A 24,861-nucleotide genomic window follows, 5' to 3' on the forward strand; every position below is an offset into this window, starting at 1 on the left:
TATTCTTAATAAATGATATCTATATTTTCTTGGACTTGAGGACAATCAGTTGTGCAACATGTTATCTTGTGGTTTAGGATCTATAAACTGCAAGATGGGCAGCAGTGTGGAGTAGTGGTTAGGGCTCTGGACTCTTGACTGGAGGGTCATGGGTTCAATCCCAGGTGGGGGACACTGCTACTGTACCCTTGAGTAACATACTTTACCTAGATTGCTCCAGTAAAAACCCAACTGTATAAATGGGTAATTGTATGTAAAAATAATGTGATATCTTGTAACAATTGTAAGTTGCCCTGGATAAGGGTGTCGGCTAATAAATAATAATAAAATTTGCTGTTTTATCATTTCTCCTAATACACTCCAATTCATCTATCAGCATGTATTTTGCAGAGTGCCACCCCATCTGTGGGTGAAGGATTCACAGATAAGTCGGGGTTTGACATGGGCACACTGTAATAGCTATGAATGTGAGTCCCCCATGGATGTTTATGGGTTAATGGTGGAGGAACTCACTGCTGGGATATATAATTATGATAATGCAGGAGACTCCATTATAGACTATTACCATGCCCCACACAGATGTCATACATAATAAGGAAATGTACAGGCACACTTACGGACAAACTGCTTCTATAATAACAAGGCTTTAGAAAGCAGCAGGCACAACTACAGTAAGATTTATCCTGCCCCACTTCAAAAACAGTGCTCCTTACCCTCAGAAATCTGTCACAGTTTAAAGCTTAAGAAACCACTTTTACAGGAAGCCGGCCCACAGCAATAGCAATACACTGTATTTGTGAGAAATACTGCACAATGATACAACATAGTATGGTAACACAAACAAATGTACCCACCCCAGTGTTAACATTCTATTCATGACTCATACAACTACAGCTCTGCAGGTAGTACCATTGGCAGAAGCACAGTGGTACATTGTCCATGAAGATAATTTGATTGGGGGATATACTTATTGGGCCCTATGACAGGCTGGCTTGTGTGGTGACATCAGACCAGGAAGAGAATGGACACACAATGTTTAGTGAATGAATGCACTGTTGCGCTGGTTTATTGTAAATGAACAAACTAAAGGTTTGAACAAACAGAACACACATACAAAACAAAATGGCACGTTTGCCAAAACAAACAGACAACACAGACACGAAACGAAACACTAAATAAAACAAGTATTGTGCTGGTGTAAAACCAGCACAAATAGCAATTGTAATTATTTGTTTTTTAAAGCTTACTCCCGACTTTCTCTCCCGTTCTCTCCACACTGAACACCCAACCCCGAGTGAGTGATTCATGCATCTATATATACAGCTGTGCCGGGATTTAATTATTAGTTAATCATTCACTTGAATCCCAGCACGTGAACAAAGTGTGCACTCCCCGTGCCTCCATACAAATATCCACTTTAATCTGCACAGGAAGTGATATACAAATACATTTTACATCACCTGTGCTACATAACCCACACTCCGTGCACCACTACAATAATACATATAACAGACAACATAAAACACAAAATATGCCCAGGGACGGGGCACCCCACCACAGTCCCCAAAAGAAAAACCTCACCTCATCTTTTTCACACATAAGTCTAACCTAGAAAAACCTCCCTAACTTCTGTTTGTATTTCATCTGCAAAATTAATTGAGCATTCACACAAGACATGGGTTGTCATTTGCATCCCCGCTGGGGTACACACAACATGCAAAGCTGGTAGCAATGGTTGACTTGATCCAGGGCTAGGTATGTACCTGGAAATGGCGTTTACATAACTGCAGCAACGACCTTCCCATTGAGCTGAGCACAAGCTGCTGTTAAATGAATGCACATGGTGTGAAGAGTCAAGTGGAAAGAGGACAAATTGCTTTGTTAACCTGAGCAGTTGTTTAAGTCAGCAGTAGATTTCTTCTATGTGTTAGATACCATTTTTCTGCCATTTCCCTGAAGTCACTGTAATCTTGATATTTTAATGTTGACTCTCTCATAGTTTAAATTGGGTATTTGGGCTGACTTCTTTAGAAGCTGTGTACATTATATATCACAGCCCCAGAACCAAATTTGCAAGTTAAGTCTGAACCAGAATTTTGATTTCATTTTGTAATGAATATACACATATATATATATATATATATATATATATATATATATATATATATATATATATATATATATATATATATATATATATATTCTGGTTTAGTTTAGGTTAGGGAGAATTCGGCATGAACAAAGTATAATTCTGAATGAATAAAATCATGTAGTGCATTTTCTTCATTGGGTGATCACTACATTGGTACTGGCTAGAATATTTTCAACTTTTCAAATACAAACCCAAACCCAAAATCAAGAATGGGGCTCATCTAGCTAGACCTGATCTAATACTCAAATAAAAAGACATTCTTAACTGACTTGCTGCATTGGAATATATGTTATTGATACTAACCTGTCTGAATTGTAATTTGATTTGTAGTATACCGTCATTATAATTACACATGCAACAGGTTTATCTTACTCATTACCCAGATCTGAGGGTTTTGCTATGTTGTGGCTTAAAGTAGCTGCAGCAAAATAAACCTTGCTTGTTCATATGCATGGTTTTGCGCTTAGCCTCTTTAACACATCACAAGAGCTGAGATTTGCAAGTATTCTATTTTGGGGTTTGGAAATCTCAGATCTGTAGCCTTTTCTAAAACTTAGAGGATGTTTTTTTTTTTTTTTTTTTTATATTGCTAATAGAATTACACTAAAAAGCAGCTAAATAAAATGCTCTATTGATTTAAGATACTAATGACATTTAAATAATATACATTTTAAATGCTATAGTATAAGTGTAAAGTAAAAATGCAATATACTACAGTAAAGCCTGTCTTTATAGTCAGTTGAACTGAAAAAAGTGCATCTTATTTTTTTCAATAAAAGACAAACACATTACTCTGCCTTTGCTGTGTCCTAATTCCTATGTTTCTGATGCTTCTATTCTTTTCCCATAGCAATGCTGTTTAATCAAACAACCAAGTACCAGGGCTCTAAATTGACAACAAAAAGGGCTTTTATAATTAAAAAAAAAAAATGTTGTGTCTCCACTCCACTCACATTTGGTGTCATGTTAAGTAGTACGGGTCTAATGGTGTGATTTATGTAGTTCCTGTTTGTTCTGTTATAGAATTATATATATATATATAATATAAATTATTATTTTTAATTTGAGGTTGTCTATAGTCCACATGAAACTTCACTGTTGGAGACAAGCAACAAAACAGTTAAAATATGCATGAAACCTATTTTGTTTAGCAACTAGCCTTGAACTTTTGCTCAGCTGTCTTCTTTTGGTGCAAAGCGTTGCAACTATGCAAATCCCACCCTGGCAAATAAGCTCAGAACTACTGGAAGAGAATATTCAAAGCATTTTAATACCGTATTTGGTTGCTGAAATTTGTTGCCATGCCTGATTGCAGATGTCAGTTTTTGCATTACTGCTTTTCTATTTGGGGATGTGTATGTCAACACCTGATGAAAATCCTTCTCAATCTGTGGTTTTGAGTAAAATCTTGGCAGTCTTGGTGGGGTGATTTTTTTTATTTTTTTTATTGTGCTTGGCCTGTCAAATCATCATTTTCAGTCTGCCTGCACCTGAATAGAATTACATGCACAATAACTTGCAAGAAAACGTCTATATTTAATGCACTTTTTTGTTCTAGTTGCTTTTGACAAGAGAGCATATTGCATTTTGTTCAAACTATGCTCAAAGGAGAGTCACTGGAAAATAATGGGAGGTTGGGCAAATATTAAGTCTACAGGTATGTCAAAAGTATGTTGCCCTTAGAGGGTCACCAGTAAGCAACAAAGAAAACACTGTTCTGTCTGATTCACAGATACAATGTGCAATATTTCCAAAGAATTTACTCCAGCTAACTCCTATTTCTTAAAAGGAACACCTGTTAATTGTATAAAAGTAACCAAGCAACTAAAAACTACATCAAGGTCTCAATCACTCTGGAGTTGTTTGTTTCTCAGTTTTGTAACAAAACTTTTTTTTTTACAGTTAACACATACTGTATGCCTCAAGTGTGTCTTATAAAGTAAAGCCATTGGTCTGTGTCGGCCTTATGATTATCTATTGGTTCTCTTTGGTAACCTTTTAATGCAAAAATTAAAGGGTTACTTCTGTTCAAAGCTGAACTGCAACACAACCACAATGTATTGTAATGTAGCAGTTTAGCTTGGGTCCACTAACCCATGTACCACTACTGGTCAGACTTGAACTTTCACATATTTACCTTTTTTTTAAAAGGTATATACAATAGACTCTTGCTAATCCGAACCAGCTGGTATCTGACCCTGTTCAGAATTGTGGTTTGTTCATACTACTGATCATAATTTGTTTCATACTAAAAATGCCCTGTCTAGCCTTAGATATACTTATATTAAGTAAAAGCCTTTCGAAAAAATAAATAAATAAATACAGGGACTGCTATAAATGTTTTACATACATACCATAGAACTGTGAAACTGAAGTTTGGTTTCGACAACTGCTGTCACGCATTTCATTATGATAGCATGGTTTGGTTTATAGGTCCATTCGAATTACCAAGACTCAGAACCGGGGGAGTCTACTGTACTATAAATACATTTAAACAAATCTTCCTTGAATGCAATGCTATTCGTCATGCTGGTATCAAATTGTAAGTTATACAGATTGAACCAAACTTTACAGTGTATGTCTCTTAAACCAAAGCTGAAATCATTTCAAATAGGGTAGGAATCTATTGAATGCTCAAAGTCCTAGCTTGTGATCATTTAAATAATCATTTTAATTGAGGGTCATTTCAGAAACTCAGGTGAGTGAGTTTCTAAAATTTTAGGCATGAAGTCTACTCATTTCATTTGGCATTGTAGTGATCCCTACTCATTATAGGACAAGAGGAAAAAAAGAATGTCAAAATTCTGTACTGTACATTTTATGCCTTTCTTAATCACGGATGTCCTAAACGGCTGACCAACCCAATACAGGTCTTTGACAGGTCAGACTGGCTCCCTGTCTACAGGCCTGCTAAATCCTCCATTATTAGTTAATTATGTATGATCATGGTGCCCGAGAAAGCCACTCAGTTCCATAGTGCATACTGGAGAGCACATATGCATAAAGCCACTGGATTGCAGCTCGCTAATACTGCTAATCCGCAAAACCTGGGATACAGACCGACAAACACAATGGACTTTCTTTATACAGGTACCAACAGCCCCTAGCAAAGTCCTGGGGCTTTTAGCAGGCTTGTCATGAAAAGCTGTAGTAGTTACATACAATAGATTGCAAACAGTTTCTGTTTACTGACCACTGGTAACTTTACGAAGTTATCTTGAGTTAAACTGCGATTATAACAAGATGTGGGCAGAGATAACCTGAACTTGTTTGAGAAGATTCCACTTCAATATAAATGTGTCAGGGTTTACCTGTCCAGGTTTAAGACTACTAAAGGACTGAAACAGTAAGGTAACCTTTAACTCACAAGTGCCCCCTTAACCTCTTACATGTAAGCCTCTAAAATGGCTGCAGGAAACTTCCCTGACTGTCTGGTATACATTCTTCTGTATTGTTTGTCTATTCATGTGTCTAGCTGTCAGGTATGAGCAGGGTGTGTGTGTCAAAGCCCTGTTTTTTCTGGTTGTTTTTCTCAGGGACTGCAAACACTGAATCACACCACGATTCCCCCCATTTTATTCTCAAGCCCCTTTTCATAGATCAGAGACTTAGGTAATGCCTTCATAACAACACTAAAAGCATGAACTGAAATGTTTGCCTATTTTCTTTTCGTAATTACATTTTATAAGAAAATCAAAAATGAAAACCAGAAGCCCAAAACATGGAAACACATATAACTACTGAAGCAAACCCTAATATTTATATTTTTCCTGATTTACTTTCACTTTTTACACAATTCATTCTATTATTTAGAGATTGTATATTAAGAATGTACCATGTTTTGGTTCCAGCAAGTTAGAAAAGTCACTGCATCCTCCTTTAAACTCATAATGGCTTTTCTAGAGAGCATGAACATTGTGTAATGAGTTGGGAATATACTCACATTCACTATATATATATATATATATATATATATATATATATATATATATATATATATAGAGAGAGAGAGAGAGAGAGAGAGAGAGAGAGAGAGAGAGAGAGAGAGAGAGAGAGAGAGAGACTTTTTCGGTGGCCAAATCAATAACCTGTATATATATGAAGCAGATGGCCTCACAGCAGCTTGAGAGTGCTATTGCGCCTATATGGCTAGGCAGTGGGTAAGAATTTAGGACTGAGCACCATGCTGGTCTACTTACTGGGTGCGATTTAGACTCAAAGCCTGCCTCTATCATTTACACATCAGTCATTACCACCCACTTGCACTGACAGATTAACAGAATGACTAACACTGTCATGCCTCCTTTTCATCGCTGTGAAACATACAGCAAAAGCAGCTCTTCATTTATTCTTACAAATTGACAGCATGTTCTCGCAAAAGCTTCAGAAAATTCTGCAAGAAAAGCTAAGTCAGCATGGAAAACCAGATTACCATATTATCCCACACAGATATCACTCTTACAGATAATTTTACCATTTCTAAGTGTACTCTATACTGTTTTTTTAGGCAGGATAACTATATAAGCAAGTATATAGCTCTATTAAAAATTTTACAAAAAATGTTCTTGTTAACAGGACTTAAATATTTGTTTTCTAAAGCGAAACAGAGACACATGCGTCATTTGCAAATTTAAAACTGCAGCAAAAGACTTTATGATCATGAACTCAGCCACAAACAAGCCTGATCTAAAATAACACAAAGATTTAAAGAACCACTAACACATATTTCTTTAAGAATAACACAGCAAGTCACATTGTCATCATATCATACAGAGAGGGAGAAGTACAGCAAAAAGGTAAACATCAGTTTGCAACATCACAATGAAATGAAGCTGGTATTCCTAACCCAAATACTGGGGCAGTTTTAGTATAATAGGGATAGCCATCAGGGTCGAATACACTGATACTCCCAAAGGAAAACTTCCTTATCTGCTGTTGCATGTACTGTATCCTGGTGCATGCAATCGGGGTCTACTCAACAGTTGTTTTCTCAAGTATCTTTAAATTAGCTTGCTATTTTCATTAGTAGGAATATACAAACCAAAGCTGAACCAATTATTCCAGTTTTAACATTTTTTTTTATAAACTTGTAACTTTGAGAACGGAGTTGTCTGAAGTCAAGCAGCACTTAAATTGATTTTATATTAAAAACTAGGCCTCAGAACAAGGAAAGACAGCATATAATGGGGTCCAATCAATGGATATAAACTGTGGTGGAGCTAAATACCGCCATATTTTAAATCGTTAAAACAAGGAGAGCTCTCAAATGAATGTCTTAAGTCTATTATATACAGAGGGTGTGTTAATCTCAAAAACTAAGGTGTGTGAATGGGGTAAAAGGACGAGAGGTTATGACAGATATTAATCTGCTGCTGCGTTGATTAAGGTCCTTAAGTTTTTTGTAGTCAGCTTTCAGTCTTTTTAGCCTGCACCTGCATTGATCTGGCCTTCTTGTGAAGCCCAGTACTTTCAGAAGCGAAGATATTTTTTCAAACTCTTTGCTGTTTTGTACACGATTGTCAAGCTGTGACTGAATACCTTGCCTTGCCCATATATTTAGCAAAGCAACTGTTTCAACATAATTCCAGTTTTCTTTTTCTCACATTTTAAAGAAATTACTTAACTTTGCGTTTTTTAAATATGTGTGTATAGTTGGCTTACCTGCAAAGTGTTTTTTATTTATTTTTTCATTACAGCTCGTGGCAGTTTCTTTATAATGACGTAGCTACTTCAGAAACGCCCCCTTGAAACCGGGTGATTTAATTCTGGATACAAATAGTACGAGATATGGCTCTGGACCCAAATAAACCGGTTTAAAATAAACCAGTTTCAAATCATATGGGTTCAGGTATGTGGAAACCAAACTGGACGATTTGAGACCCGAACTATATTCAAATAGTTTATTCACAAGTTTCTTTTTACCGTGTAACAAAGCATAATATACACCAATTAATTTATTAAACTGCCAGTGCATTTAACTATTAGATTGGAAATAATCTTTGATTTTCAGTTCCAATTGAAAAGTTATCCTTGAGAAAATCTGCCTCAGATTCACTTAAAATGCCTGGGTGGTTTTTAAATCCACACCTTAATTTATTCTCCTTTTAACAGCCTTTTGTATAAAGCCTGTATTTTCAAAACTGACATTAAGCAAGTTGTTGCCAATATGCCAACATTTTAGGATCTGCAACTACAAACATGCATTAGCTTTTAAAATGGTTGTAATGCTTCATATTAACTAGGCCGTAACTGACAGGAATTACAAGTGTTTGACGAAGATGGAGAAGTTGGAGAAGGCTTGAATAAACTTGAAGAGGTAGGCAAAATAAACTGTTTCTAGAAAGGTATTTGTGAAGAACTATTAATTTGCATGTTTGTACTTGATACTTTTTGTACACCTCATTCAGAATAATTAGGTGACAAATGTTAATGTTTTTGTAGTTACAAAGTTTTGTCCTGCATTTATATCTGGTAAAAAGCTTTTTTTTTAGTAAATGTGATACAAAGGTTGAATAATGACTCAAAGTAAATGAAAATCCTCTTCAAGATCTTGTTAAGATTTTTGGCTTTTACAGTCTCTTAATTATTAGAATCTATAAGAAAATAATGTGCTTCATTAGCACTGTTTACTGGGATTAGAAAAATAAACCGCAGCAAGGTAGTATTGGCGGGCTGTCAATCAAAACACAAATTAACAAATTACAGGTGACAGATTGTCTATCTGGAGGCTGGACTGAGTCAGTATTAAGTTCACGTGATTGCTCTGCTTGGGAGATGTGATACTAACTAACGGATGGTATTTTTTAAAAAATGACATGCTTTTGGGATATACATTTAAGTTGTTTTCATTTATGAGTTGTAACAAGTGCATTTGTACCATGGGCTGTTTTGAGATGCAGACATGTTTATATATATATATATATATATATATTTATATATATATATAGAAACATTTTTATACTAACTTTTGTACTTGGTTACATTAATTAAAAAATCCAATTGATGCCTATGATTACTACGTTTGTAACTAATTTGAAGCTATTAATATGTTTCAATGTTGAGTTATTGATCAAATTGATTCATCTTGTTACATAATTGATTTATTAAAATGTTTGGATATACTGTTAATTGATCAATTACTGGCTTGTCATCTAAATAACGTTATCATTTTTTGTTGGAAAAAAAAAAGTTTTTGACCGATTCGGATTTTGCTGCTGATGTATTTATTTTCAAAAGGTTTTCTTTAGGTTGTGCTGTAGCAGTTCTGCACATGTTTTTAAAAATGTATTTATTTTATTTTTGTTTTAAAGCATTGATGGGGGTTAAAATCCCCCATCCAGCTAAAACTCGCGAGTATAGTGTTCATCTCCCAAATTAATTAAGTAATTACCAATTGGGAGATGGCCAAGTATATAAAATCAAAGCAGACGCTCATAGAGGGTGTATGAGAGTGGAGAGTAGGAATGAGAGAGCGGAAAGAAGGAACGAAAGAGCGGAGAGAAGGAACGAAAGAGTGGAGAGAGGGAACAAAAGAGCAGAGAGAAGGAACGAAAGAGTGGATAGAAGGAATGAAAGAGCGGAAAGGAATGAAAGAGCGGAGAGAAAGTGACAGTAAGATAAAACTTTAAAAACAATTGCTACGAGTGCTGGGTCAAAACCAGCATGATACTTGTTTGTTTGTCTCTGTTTATTAGTTGTTTTGGCCAACGTGCCTTTTGTTTTGTTCAGTGTTTGTTTTGTTTAAACTGTTTGTTTGTTTGGCCATTTTTGTTTATTATTTAAAGTTTATTTAATTTAATAAATACGAGCACAGTTGCGATTCACCCACTAGGGTTGCTAACTGTTCAGTTTTCAACCGGACATCTGGTTTAAAGGGAATTTGTACAGTGTATTTGTACAGCAAAAGTCCAGTTCTTGCGAATCTTGCTTACTCACTGTTTATGACTGTTTGGGTATTTCCATTCTCACTGAGCCAGTCCTGCTTCAACGCTACACTATGCAAACTTTTTTTTTTATTATCGGTCCGTTAAGTTCAAGAACTACACTGATATATATTCTTCATTATTTTGCCATGCTTTTTGATTACTGAGCATCTATATTTTAAAAAAATCACGCTTCGCTCGCATTGCTGGTTTTGTGCTCAGCACTGTAATTTCCCCACATATTGGACTTTTTGACCAACATATCGGTATGCATTCTTTTTCGTAAGAAAACCTGATAGTTTATTTAAATAATAGCATAATTATTGACTATTTTTCCTTTTAAATACAGTGAATCTGCAACATTTTATACACTCAGCTTGTTATTGTTTGTTCGGTCGGCCTTACATTAGGAATATTTTCTTAACTATATTTAAAAAGAAAAAAATATGGACGAATCTGTTAAAGGTGAACTATATGTAATGCTGTTGTTGTTGTGTGTGTGTGTGTTTTTTAATAGTTTTGCTGTTTCTGCGTGATTATTAGGCTTCATATTGCATATCGACTGAAAAAGCACAGCAGTATAGGCTACACCGTTAACTTTAAACCCTTTTCTTCGTGGCAGTAAAGGGGACGTTAGAATAACAGAACTTTACTAATATACTAATATTAGGTACTTTTGCAGTGTTACATTTCCATCTAACCAAGAACACATTATACACAAAATGATATACAGACGTGCTCAAATTTGTTGGTACCCCTCCACAAAAAACGAAGAATGCACAATTTTCTCTGAAATAACTTGAAACTGACAAAAGTAATTGGCATCCACCATTGTTTATTCCATATTTAATAGAAATCAGACTTTGCTTTTGATTTTTTATTCAACATATTATTGTAAATAATAAAACAAATGAAAATGGCATGGACAAAAATGATGGGACCGCTAACCTTTAGAGGCAATCACTGCAATCAAACGTTTTCTGTAGCTCTCAATGAAACTTCTGCACCTGTTAACAGGTAGTTTGGCCCACTCTTCCTGAGCAAACTGCTCCAGCTGTCTCAGGTTTGATGGGTGCCTTCTCCAGACTGCAAGTTTCAGCTCTTTTCATAGATGTTCAATAGGATTCAGATCAGGACTCATAGAAGGCCACTTCAGAATAGTCCAATGTTTTGTTCTTATCCATTCTTGGGTGCTTTTAGCTGTGTGTTTTGGGTCATTATCCTGTTGGAGGACCCATGACCTGTGACTGAGACAGAGCTTTCTGACACTGGGCAGTACGTTTCGCTCCAGAATGCCTTGATAGTCTTGAGATTTCATTGTGCCCTGCACAGATTCAAGGCACCCTGTGCCAGGCGCAGCAAAGCAGCCCCAAAACATAACCGAGCCTCCTCCATGTTTCACTGTAGGTATGGTGTTCTTTTCTTTGAAAGCTTCATTTTTTTCGTCTGTGAACATAGAGCTGATGTGACTTGCCAAAAAGCTCCAGTTTTGACTCATCTGTCCAAAGGACATTCTCCCAGAAGGATTGTGGCTTGTCAATATGCATTTTAGCAAATTCCAGTCTGGCTTTTTTATGTTTTTCTTTCAAAAGTGGAGTCCTCTTGGGTCTTCTTCCATGGAGCCCACTTTCGCTCAAAAAGCGACGGATGGTGTGATCAGAAACTGACGTACCTTCACCTTGGAGTTCAGCTTGTATCTCTTTGGCAGTTATCCTTGGTTCTTTTTCTACCATTCGCACTATCCTTCTGTTCAATCTGGGGTCGATTTTCCTCTTGCGGCCGCGCTCAGGGAGGTTGGCTACAGTTCCATGGACCTTAAACTTCTTAATAATATTTGCAACTGTTGTCACAGGAACATCAAGCTGCTTGGAGATGGTCTTGTAGCCTTTACCTTTACCATGCTTGTCTATTATTTTCTTTCTGATCTCCTCAGACAACTCTCTCCTTTGCTTTCTCTGGTCCATGTTCAGTGTGGTGCACACAATGATACCAAACAGCACAGTGACTACTTTTCTCCATTTAAATAGGCGGCATGACTGATTACAAGATTGGAGACATGTGTGATACTAATTAAAGAAACTAATTAGTTTGAAATATCACTATAATCCAATTATTTATTATCTTTTCTAAGGGGTACCAACAAATGTGTCCAGGCCATTTTAGAATATCTTTGTAGAATAAGCAATAATTCATCTCTTTTCACAGCTTCTTTGCTTTATTCTATGACATACCAAAGGCATGCAAGTATACATGATAAAATAGCTTTTAATTTCATCACTTTTCAGGAGGAATGAAGCATTATTTCAATGAGCTGTAAGGGTACCAACAAATTTGAGCACGTCTGTATGTACTATAAGACTTAAATCATATTGGAGAGAAAAAAACAAACACACAGTAGTACTTGAAATGTAAGACTTTGCAGAGGAACAGAAAAGGCAGGTGCAGGAGCTCATGGAAATGCAAAAGGTTGCACTTGAGGTTGCAAAACAAAGAAACTAACTATTAAAGTCATTCACATATGTATTGAAGGAATCATTGAAAATCGAAAAATTATATTGTCCTATTGGAACTTTGGAACTTTTTAAATTATTTAGCTGTACAACAATATTTACATATAATAGAAACATCTTAATTGTAAGCATATACTGCACTGTAGCCATCTGTAAATAAAACATGCAATATGCATCATTTGTTTTTATCCAAAACACAGAACTTAAAAAAACCCCACATAAGTAGGAATATATTGGGATTTATTATAAACACAGTATACATGAAAAGCTACATAACATATATGTACATCCATGCTCAAAATGGAAAAAACTTTAATTCACATCAAAGTTATGTGGAATTGCATGAAACTATATACACTTAATTAAACCAACATTTATAACCCTAAGCCAATACATTGGCATGATGGTCTCTTTTGCTTTGTGCTGTGCAATCAGCCTCTGCATTGCCAAGGTCTTCGTTAACATCAGTGTCGTCCATGTCTGTCATCAGCAGATAACTTTTCTTTGTTAATCACAAACATTGTGTAAAATGCATGCAGCACTGAAGGCCAGGGGAATGTTATCAACTGTGGTCATGCCCAGGTATTTAAAAAAGTCTCCATTTGCACTTTAACAGGCCAAAAGCTCTTTCAATGTCCACTCTAGTTGAGTTGTGGACTTTGTTATAGTTCTTTTGAATAACACTCAAATGGCCGTTGTCTCTGTATGGTGACAGAAGAAAAGTTTTGAGAGGATATGCAGAGTAGGCTGTACTAAATAAATATATATATATATATATATATATATATATATATATATATATATATATGACACTGGTAGTTTATGTAAATGTTACTTAGCTTTGCTTTGCAAAAGTCGTACGTTATTAAATTTCCAGTATATATATATATATATATATATATATATATATATATATATATATATATATATATATATATATATATATAAATGTAAAGTGTGTAAATACATAGACAAAAGTACAAATATAATTAAACATAAGAACACCACCTATCCACTTAAAACGAATACCTACTGTAAAAATAGCAATGTTGTTTATGGAATAGCCTGTGAAAAATCTGATGAAATCAAATATGTTGGAGAGACTGGAACTACTTTATATAAAATAATTCAGAACCACCTTTCATTAATTAGAAATAAAAAAATGAATGAACCAATAGTACAGCACTTCACCAGTCAGGGACATGACATAAATGATGTAAAGTTTGTAGTATTAGAACAGCTCAAATTAGACAATGCGACATATAGAAGAATAAAAGAAAGTAAATGGATAAATAGACTGAACACGATTATGCCAGCGGGACTCAACAGAATGAACTAATTAACTTCAATAAATATATAACATTTAAATAAATAAACAAAATTCATTCAAAAGTTGTGCATGCTGATGCGCTGGGGAGGCCAAATCTAGACTGATCCTCAGAGTCAGCATTGCATGATATAATAAAAATATAAGTTTATATAAAGTAGTGTTAATTAGAATTAATACAGATTCAAAGATAGAAGTAAAAATGATGTCACAATATATAGAACACCATTACATCATGTAAGAATAAATCATGGATTTGAATGTAAACAATAACAAGTAGTTGTCATGCCGTCAAAAACCTATACATACCTCCAATGTTTTGATTCAAACACAGGCTCCCTTGAGAAAGATATGTACAACATATCGAAATGTTGGGCAGCTGGCTCTTTGAGCTATATATATATATATATATATATATATATATATATATATATATATATATATATATGAAATACATTTGTAGGCTAAATGTAACTACTTATATAAAAGTGACTGGGACAGATTTCAAGAAAGACCCAATTAGAGAAATCCAACTTTTTTCCTGCTTACATCTAAGTAATCATGCAATTTATTGATATTTTTCTGCGCTATCCTCTTTTTTAAATCTACACTTTTTGATGTACTCTGTGACTGCTAATGAGAATGGCACAGCTCTTAAATATCCACAAATGTGTGCATTTACTGATCAGCTATACAGTCAGAGTAAACAAAGGACCATTTATTTTGATCCAAAAAAGGAATACAATTTAATCTTCAACATTATTTAAAAATACTGTGGCCTACATTAATAATATGAATCATACACAGCACTTCAAAAGCTTCAAGTGTAACCAATAATTAGGCATTTTCTATATTTCCAATATAGCTAACATATATAACTTCCCTTGAATATTGCTCTCTCCATCCGGAAATGTGCCTTGAACGAGACATCACAGTACCGAGGAACAAGTCTCAACGTAGGTTTCAATCCGTACAGGACTCTCACATGTGTTTGAATTCACTGATGCTAAAGCCATGGTGTTGGATGTCGATGCAAGTGCAATAGAGGCATTAAACGGCAGATTTTCTGCACAATCTTCCATAAATTCCTCCAAAAACAACGCTAGTGCTGTGTTTTCCGCCATCTTGAAAGCTGTCTCTTCCGTAACATACTGTTCAATAAGAGCTAACTTATGTTACGTAGCGCCACGTCAGAGCGCTCTGACTATTGAACGCAGCCCTGGTGGTGAGTTGTGGTTTGCACGGTTGTATGCTAATTGTACTGAGGTAAATGGGTGTGCCATAAAGTATATATGCAACATGAGGTGCTTATGTTCTCTGTTTGCTTTGTAGCTAGTGCTTGTCACTGTTTTTATTAGAGTTTTTAGGGTAGTTTTTACTGTTGTGATTAGTTTCTTTTGTATGTTTTTAGAATTGGATTATGCACTTTGTTTGGGTTGGGTCATTTTTCCTTTAATAAAGATAATTCTAAACGAATCTAGTCCTGGAGCGCTAAGCCTTCAGTGTGCTGGTGTGCCCGACCAGCACTTATAGTTTTTGGTGTAGTCGGCAGGATCCAGAGAGTTTTTGGCGTAGTCGGCAGGATCCAGAGATACCGATTTGTTTTGTGCAGTCTATCTAGAGTTCAAGGGTAGCAGTTACAAGTACAAGAAGATGGAGGGAGTATGGCGAGTCAAGAGGAATCAGTTGGCATAAGAAGATAAAGATGGGGCTGGGGATCAATTGGACTTTGGGCTGTATTATATCCTGTGTTTGTCATAGCAAATCGTGCTAATTGGGGTTTTGTCTTGATTTTTAAAGCAATCCCTGTGGACATTTTATAGTTATAATTATGTCTATAACCGATTTACATTTTGAGATAGAGGTGTTGCGTAAGAGGCTTCTTACAGAGCAAGCAGAGAATGAAGCAATACAGAGTGAAAATGATTAGTGGTAGAAGTACGCCAGACCTGTATGCATGTATGCCCATCAGAAAGTGTGTCTGGGCATAGTTCACCAACTCAGAGTAATGTACCTTCTGGTGCAGCGCATATTATTTACATGCCAAGGGAGCAGAAGTGTAAGGTGGGTGTGATGAGTCCCAGTCATTAGATGACTGGGCAGAAGAAGTACGGGGTGTGTGTAGGTCTCGGTAAATGTTCCCACTACAGCAAGCAGATTTTATGAGGTTAAGGCTGGCACCAAATCAAAACTTTGAAAACCCGCTAATCGCACTTAACAAAACTGTATTTAATAGCGTTTCCATACAATATACCCATGGAGTATCAAGTGGATTGCCCCAAAGGAAGGTATATAATGTGTCGAGGATGGTGACTCCAGGTCTACAATTGGCAAAGCCGTTGCCTAGCAGGGTCCAAGGGAATGTGCATGACAGAGTACCATGGGAGGTAGCTTCATTTCCAGTATATTTTAAGGAGAGCCTATTTTCATTACAGCTTACATATCCTATAATAGGAAGGTTCCTGATTTATAGAAACAGAAACACTGGTCCTACTCATCAAGAGATGGAAGCTGAGCTGAAGGAAGTACTGGACTTGCTGTGTCAACATGATAAAATGGAAGAAATAGAAGGGGAACACTTGATTTGTGGAACGCATGGAGATCCAGTACAGCAGCTATTCTTGCCCACTGCATTGTGGAAGGATGTCTTGGAGCATCTGAATGATAATCATGGTGTAGATGGTACCTTGGGCTTGGTAAGAAGTCGATGTTAGTGGCCTGGGATGTATGCCAATGTGGAACAGTGGTGTAAGCTGTGTGAGAGGTGCATCGTGGCCAAGGCAACCCAACCAACAGTTACAACTTTTATGGGAAGTTTATTAGCTGTTAAACCTTTAGAGGTGTTGGCCATGGATTTTACGCTGTTGGAACCGTCCAATGATGGTAGGGAGAATGTGTTAGTTATCACCAATGTATTATCCAAGTTTACTATTGCAGTACTGTACTGGTGTAGTAAGGATAGAATGTCCACAAAGAGGGTGTATTTACAATAATGGTCCCGTTTTATTTTAAAGTACTGTCCCCTCTACCAGCAATGGTATCAGGGATCAAATGTTGGGCTTGCAGTCCCAAAGAAAAAGCTTCCCAAAATAATAAAACAACAATCACAGTCCAAGATGTGCAGGTGCTCAGAGTGAGGCAACAGGTTGAGGTGGTGTGGAAGTGCAGATGCTCCAGGTGGTAGTGCTGGTTCTGTTGCTTCAGCTCCCGATCAGTCCTCACCTGCTAAAACAAAACAACAACAACAACAACACACAGCACTCAGACTTGTTAGCGTGGCAGCGATAGGGGCCGTACTCACATAGCTGCATCCCCTTTGTACTGCTAAACTCCTCCCTGTGATCAGTACGACGCCACGCTCTATCCAATTGCTGCGTGCAACACAGCTGATCACACTAGAGCTGTTCAGCAGTCTTACAGCTACAACCTTTCACCAAGATGGCCGACATCCAGTTCGGTCCTACCATCGAGTCGACCCATCACTATGAAAGCATACCACCAACCCTACTTAGCATTCAGATTAATTCTCTCACGTTCACAAGTACCAGCGAGGGATTAGAAGGTGGCAACAGTGGCTAAAGTGCTGTTTAAGGACTGGTTTTGCAGATACGGAGTGCCGGAACAGATTCATTCTGACCAGGGTCATAGTTTTTTGGGGGAACTAATTAGTTGTTTGTACCAGATGTACAACATACAGAAGAGTCAGACGACTCCCTAACATCCTCAAGTCAATGGTCAATGTGAACGATTCAACCGGACTTTGCATGACCTATTAAGGACACTGCGAAGAGAAAAGGAAGGTAAATGGGAGTATTTACGAGTCTTGTTCGCGTATAATACTACAGAGCACCAGTTGACAGGGTATTCGCCCTATTTACTGATGTTTTAAAGAGTACCTCAGTTACCAGTGGATCTTCTCCTGGGAGGGAGAGTGTGGGAGACGTCTGCCATCTTAATAATGCGGCGACTTGGCATATTCAGCCCCCATTGTTTATTTTGCACACAACGATATACATAGTTTAAGAAGTATGTGTCAAAATAATTACAATGCTGATCATTTCTTTAAGCTGCTTGCTTTTACCCACACATAAAATACTGTTCTCATCCACAAATACAGTATTAACATTGTTGATGCACCATAACATTGTCAAAATAGTCAATATATATATATATATATATATATATATATATATATATATATATATATATATATATATATATATATATACCACCATAAAATTGCTACTGTGCTGCATTGAAAAAAATCTATATTAATAAGAGACTGCTACAAATCAAGGATTACTGTCTATCCCGGTAGCTCTTCCATTCTGAGTGCAGGCTATCATGCCATAAAAAAACAAGCAATTCACCACATTTTAGGCCTGCTTTTCAGTCACATATGTGAATGTGCAAAGGCGTCTTAAACCACAAATGTGAACGGGGCTGCAGGCCTAAATATGAGGCGGCCCCTGAGGCGGCCCAGTAATGTGAACGGGGTCTAAGACTGCATATGCTACATGTAGTTAATAAACAGAAGCGTCTTCATTGAATTAGCTCCAGAACAGCTGTACAAACCAACCAGCAAAGTCAGCAGATAAAAATAGTCCCCAGATTTCTAATTATTTTTATATAAAAGGAGGAAGAAAAAGTTATATTTAAATTTACTAGAGTACTGTAGCTCAGACACTAAGCTGATATGACCTCTTAAACATACTCAGCTAATCTAGGCCACAAAAGAGAGTGGCTCTGAAGGTTTGGGGGATTTTTGGTTTTGTAAAGAGAGTTTGACTCGTCAGGAATCGGTATTCTGTAGTTTCTACAAGAATTACTTTACAGTTTTACATGGCAGCGCAAACACTTTGTGTAAGATTTATGTAAACAAAATACCTTAATCCACATAATCTATCCCATCTAATATAGTGACACTGGCTGGATCTTCTCTGGCTCTTTTTCATTTAAGCCTTTGATCTACTACTACCAAAAATGCTTTCAAGAAAGGCTAGGCGGTTGAAAAGATTGAATATATGTGTGCCTGCATGTTTCGCCTTTCTAAGTCAATTTTTAGAGTTCTAAGAAAAATCAGGGGATTCAATAAAGTAGAATGAAAATCCTTACATTTGCAATGTCAGCAATTAAATATCCCAGGTCCATATTTGAAGATGTTGACATATGGGTTCAACATCAATTGTGCAAGCAAAGAGGCTGGACTGAAAGAACCAGTACCATTCTGTATATTGGTGCCGTTTAGGTAAAATAAAATTCCCTTTCTTACAGTATATACAGTACATGACCCCTTTTGTTTAATAATTTAAAAGAAAATCTAGATCAGACTGCATCAATTTCAGAGATAAAGAACAATGATAACACTTTTGTATTGCTATGGCAATGGAGTCTGACTGACAGTGTGTTTACACAGTCTCTGAACCTGGTCCTCAGTCAATTTTACAATTGCAAATAGCAAGGAGATTCATTTTTAGGACTGTGGCAGCACATGAATATACATACAATAAACTATATCTGTAACTTGATATTTGAATACCTGCCCTGTTACATAAAATGCAAATAGTATTTGTAAGACTTAATAATTCAAGAGCATATAATTATTATATACAGTACTATAATGAGAGTATCTGGTATTTACTTCATTCTAATATTGGACTTTCATCCAGGTGAGACAGTGGTTGGGACCAACCAAGACTATATGAGCCAGTGGTTTTCCTCCTCCAGGTAACGTGGCTTTCCTATTGGCCCGTGTAATGCTGGCTCCAGGTATCAGCCTCTTTGCTGCCTCCCTGGTGCATCAGCACACAACGGTGGTGATGCTGGCTCCAGGGATCAACCAAAGTGCAGCCTCCCTAGCGCCTCAAAATGGCAACCATCTGGAATGGGCTGGTGGTGCAGTTCACAGGAGTGATCTGGTGGTCAGCTCCTGTCTTCTGTGTTTTGTCAACTAGACCACAACACATCGGGAAGGCTCTACAGCAGTGGTTCCCAACCTTTTTCAATGTAGGGACCACTTGCCACGTATTTTTTCACAACAGCATTTTGAAACGAATTTGTATGTGTAAAAGTACTTGTAGAAAGTAAAGTATTTTTATAACATTCCTAACTTAATGAGATTCCAGGGCTTGAATCTAATCTACCAAGTTCATCAAGGAATGTTGTCATTTTACACATTGAAAGTTGCTGATGGCAAAGTTTATATATATATATATATATATATATATATATATATATATATATATATATATATATATATATATATATATATTAACACACATGAGGCAGAATAAATGTTCTAATATAACTGTAATTCAATTACATCAGATTTACAGTGTTTTCCCTTTTTTTCTTAACTGTAAACAAGTTATTGTCATGTTTTGTTTCTCTGTGCTGCTGAAAATGTCTCCGCCCTTTAAAAATTAAATGCCTGTCTCGGTGACGTCACATGAAAAAGCAAACAAACAGGCAGCTAAATGCAATTCCTCCTCTATCCAGTGATATGTGTTAACAAGCTGTACTGCAAATTATGGTGGCTCAGCAAGTCAAAGAAACTAAGCGCATTTTTTATCGTGTTTACCCGATCACGGGCCACACTTCAGTATGATCGTGTTTACGCAATCATGAGCTGTTTGTTGTGTTACTTAGAACTGTTTAACCAAATTGTGGGAGTTGTTTGCAGGCCACCTGGAATTTACTCATGGACCACAGGTTGAGAACCACTGCTCTACAGTGATGATGGCATCCCAGCACCACCCAACCCGGCTAGCTCAGCATACCAGAGTTTCTTCCTCTCGTATGTCTCATCCACAGAATCCTCCCATGGCACTGTTAGCTCCACCAGGAGAACAAGACATGATGAGACTGACCGGTGGACAATGCCAGGTTGAAGGGTTGTTATCGTGATCTTGGGTGGGAAAATGAGGCGCTGGCCAACATCTGTCTGCATTCTCCAATCTCTAGCAGCCTCCAATTCTCCAAGGTTAATCACAGTTCTAATAACCTTTCCTGTTGGTTGCTCTCCTGGACGGAGGAATGTTGTTCTCTGTGTGCAGCTATTGTTGATATTGGCGGTGAGCTGTTGATCTTATTACACTGTCCTTCTAAAACAATACATGGAACAATTACTGCTAATGGACTTGATGAATGAAGTAGAGCCAAATCTTTGTTTAATTATTTTTTACATTGTATAGATTATGCTGATTACATCGATTGGGATAACATTTTAAAAAGCACACTAGTCAAGCAGATCAGCCATTTGGGAATTGCAAATGAGACATGATTGCAGCTGAAAACCTTAATAACTGGATTAAGGAGAATTAAAATGAATAAGTGTATTGCTGAGAATAGCCAGGCCACATACAAGAAAGAAAAGGCCAATTGAATAGCAGAAGAGCTGCGGCTTTGTCTCAAAATCCTCAAGAGTAGACAGACTTCCACCACCCAGAGCCCCAAGATGGACCCCCCCCCCCCCCCCCCTCCCCTAGGATTAGCTGCTGCATAGTGGTGGTAGTTTGTAGGAGTTGTGCTTAAAAACAGCTTGCAGTAAATTTGGACGGATTATAATGAATAAGGGAGGTTATCTTTTTAAATTCACTGTAAAGCCTTCAATAAATAACAATTTAATTTGGTTATACAGTTGATTCCTGTAGGCAAACAGTCATTTGTGGGTGTAGCTCTGTGATGTGGACCGAAGCCAGAAATGTGTTTGGGTAACACTAACAAAAGCATTAGCTGAAATGGTAAAAGCAATTTTAAATCAGTCCTGTTTAGCAGACCGAGAAAAAAACAGTTTGAATTAGGACTCTTCCAGCTGTGGATAGGATCAGAGTGTATTACCCTGAAGAATAGAAAGATTGCGAGGTTTTAGGCAGGAAATCTGCAGTACAAGTGCCTGCTACATTCATTGGTTAATCTACAAGCCTATTGCCAGCAAGTTCTAACTAACCTATAAGTTGCATAAAGACACTTGTTTCGCAAACTCAGTCTTGCCGTGCTTTCGAATTTACCGCTTGTCGTTTGTTTGGTTGCGTACCCCAGCCAGTCGTATCAACGTTGTCCCTTATCTTTGCATTTTAGATTCAACTCTCCAAGCGTAGACCAGTCCATTATTTGGGAGGAAACGTCCTGACAGGAATAGTCAAAAAAACCACATCCATCTTACAAATGACGCATTGTTTCATTTTACAGCAATCCCTTCATCCCAGTCACTCACTGGCCAAACGTTTCTCATTCCAGTAATCCTCATCTAAAAAATTCACAAGGTAGGAACGTATTAACGTAGCAATATTGTTATTTCTCCTTACAATGCATAATCATATTCAGGACTGCGACACCTTGCTTGTGCAAAAACCAGTGATGCATATCCAATGTGCCGTCAGGAGCATCACTGCCATGGAGTGTAGCTGAATGTGAGAGCAGTCATACACTTCAGGATTTCAGAAAAAGAAAAGACATCATTTATAGTTGTTAACGTATCATGGAACCTCAGCATAACATTCATATTTTACAAAGTTAGTCTTTCCAAACGCTGCTTCTACTCCATGTGTCGTTATTCTAGTAGGGTGGTCAAATGTTTTCCATACCAGTCTGTCATAGGATATGTACTGCGTGAACAAATACGTAAGAATATCTGGATGGATTTATCTTTTAAATCGTAAACAATTTGAGTAATACTGACTGCAGCTAATTAATATTTTGAACTTTAACTCGCAAGTACTTCTGGTGGAAATCGGTAGTATTCTGCCAAATCACGTGACAACTCGGAAACTCCTCCCTTTTTACCAACTCAAGTTCTGGGAGAAATCAAGCAAATTGGAGAGCACTCAAGTTGGCTGTCCATGGAAACGGGTTATACTTTGGAAAATACATAGGCTTTATTTTAAATGCATGGGTTTCAGTTTATAATATGCAGAAATGTGGCGTGTCGTAGCTCGTTTTGGAGGGCATTTGTTTGTTTGAGAAATTGTAGCAATGTTTTGTGGTATTTTTGGGGGTCAAAATAATATCAATGCTGTGCATGTTGGTAGTTTGTGAGGAATGTTGTTGTACAGGATGGGATTCATGCATTTGCCATGGGAGGGGCAGGAAATGTGAATGTCTACTGTATATCTTTTTTTTTTTTTCCCCAATTTGAAATGCCCAATTATTTTTAGGCTCAGCTCACCGCTACCACCCCTGCGCTGACTCGGGAGGGGCGAAGATGAACACACGCTGTTCTCCGAAGCATGTGCCGTCAGCCGCCCGCTTCTTTACACCCTGCAGACCCACCATGCAGCCACCTCAGAGCTACAGCGTCGGAGGACAATGCAGCTCTGGGCAACTTACAGACAAGCCCGCAGGCGCCCGGCCAGACTACAGGACTTGCTGGTGCGCGGTGAGCCGAGGACACCCTGGCCGACCTAACCCTCCCTCCCCCCGGACGACGCTCAGCCAATTGAGCGCCGCCCCCTGGGAGCTCCCATCCACGGTCGGCTGTGCAATGGCCTGGACTCGAACCAGCGACGTCCAGGCTATAGAGCGTATCCTCCACTCTAGCGAGTGCTTTTACTGGATGCACCACTCGGGAGCCCTACTGTATATCCTCTTGAGACCCGAGACTGTGTTTTGGTATAATATTACAATTTTTGCAATTCTGCATGTTGGGGACACAAAGATGAGACAAATTCAGATTTGGGGGAAATATATATATTAAAAGGAAATAAAAGCACATTAAAAGCCTTGTGTGGAAACTTTTAATGCAGAATTCTTTGCTAATTCAAAAAGAAAAACTTCAAACATTTGAACGTTTGAACGATTGCTTGTTTTTTGGGTAATCTGTCTTGCCATGTTCTAGTATAGAATTTTAAACTTGACATCTTGTCTTTTTACTTCCACAACTCGTATATGTGGACTGTTTTGCCCTATGTATGGAAACTTTTGAAGCAGTTTCTGCATTTATTCAGGCACAAGAAAACATTACATTTGATACATTGAACTTGAGATCTTTCAGAACAGCCTGGATTTATGCACCTTTGAAAGGTTTTTACATCTTCTGGTAGATGGGCTGCCAGAAGGTCAGAAGGTTTTTTTTTTTTTTTCTGTGGTGGATTGTCCTCTTCACTGGATTATGAGGATGAAGTGGTATCATTCTCTTCAAATAGAATGAGTTGCTCTGCTAAACGCATCTAAAAATGCAGGTATTGCTTAACCTCTTTACGTGGTACAGCCAATGTCTTGCATTGTGAATGGTGCTGAAGCCATGAATCAGCCATGTGCAAAATTACCCTTACAGTCCATTTATTTGTTTTGTAGGCGATTCTGTAGCAAGAAATCTGTTGATCTATGTGCTCAATTCCACTCATTGATTTGTTGTAGGCAGCAGCTGCCTGGGGCTGTGGGACATCAAGATACAGTTTGTCCTTTTTAGACTAATGATGGCAACTGACCTGCGGCTCAACTGAACCATAAGTAGAAGCAGAAGTATCTCCTTATCATACCATTTGATGATTGCTACCTCCTTGTCATTTCTGAGTACCATATCTGTTGATCCTCTTCCCTTTCTTTCAAGATCTTTTGTACTAAGCAGTTTGTTGTTTTTAGGAAGTCTGTTTCTCACTAAGGTTCCAATATAGAACAGCTCCTTCTGCAACAAGAAGTCGGTGAGTACACAACAGTGCCCTTTTCTAGCGGTGCTGTTAAACATGCTACAACAGCCTGTCCTTGGGTTATGTTTTATTTTTTTGGTCTCCTGTACCATTCCCTAACATTGCAAGCAGGTTGCCTATCCCCTGGTACAACTCAAAGTCCAGCACTATACCATTGGCTGCAGCTAATACATTTAAATGTCACCCAGCGAATTTATTCAAGAACAATTCAAACAGTAATTTGCCTGGGACATTCAATTATATAATTCGCATTATTCTTCTAACCACAGTAACTACACTAACTTACCAGAAGGGAATTTCTTCA

Source organism: Acipenser ruthenus, chromosome 1 (assembly GCF_902713425.1).
Source record: "Acipenser ruthenus chromosome 1, fAciRut3.2 maternal haplotype, whole genome shotgun sequence".
NCBI lineage: Eukaryota > Metazoa > Chordata > Actinopteri > Acipenseriformes > Acipenseridae > Acipenser > Acipenser ruthenus.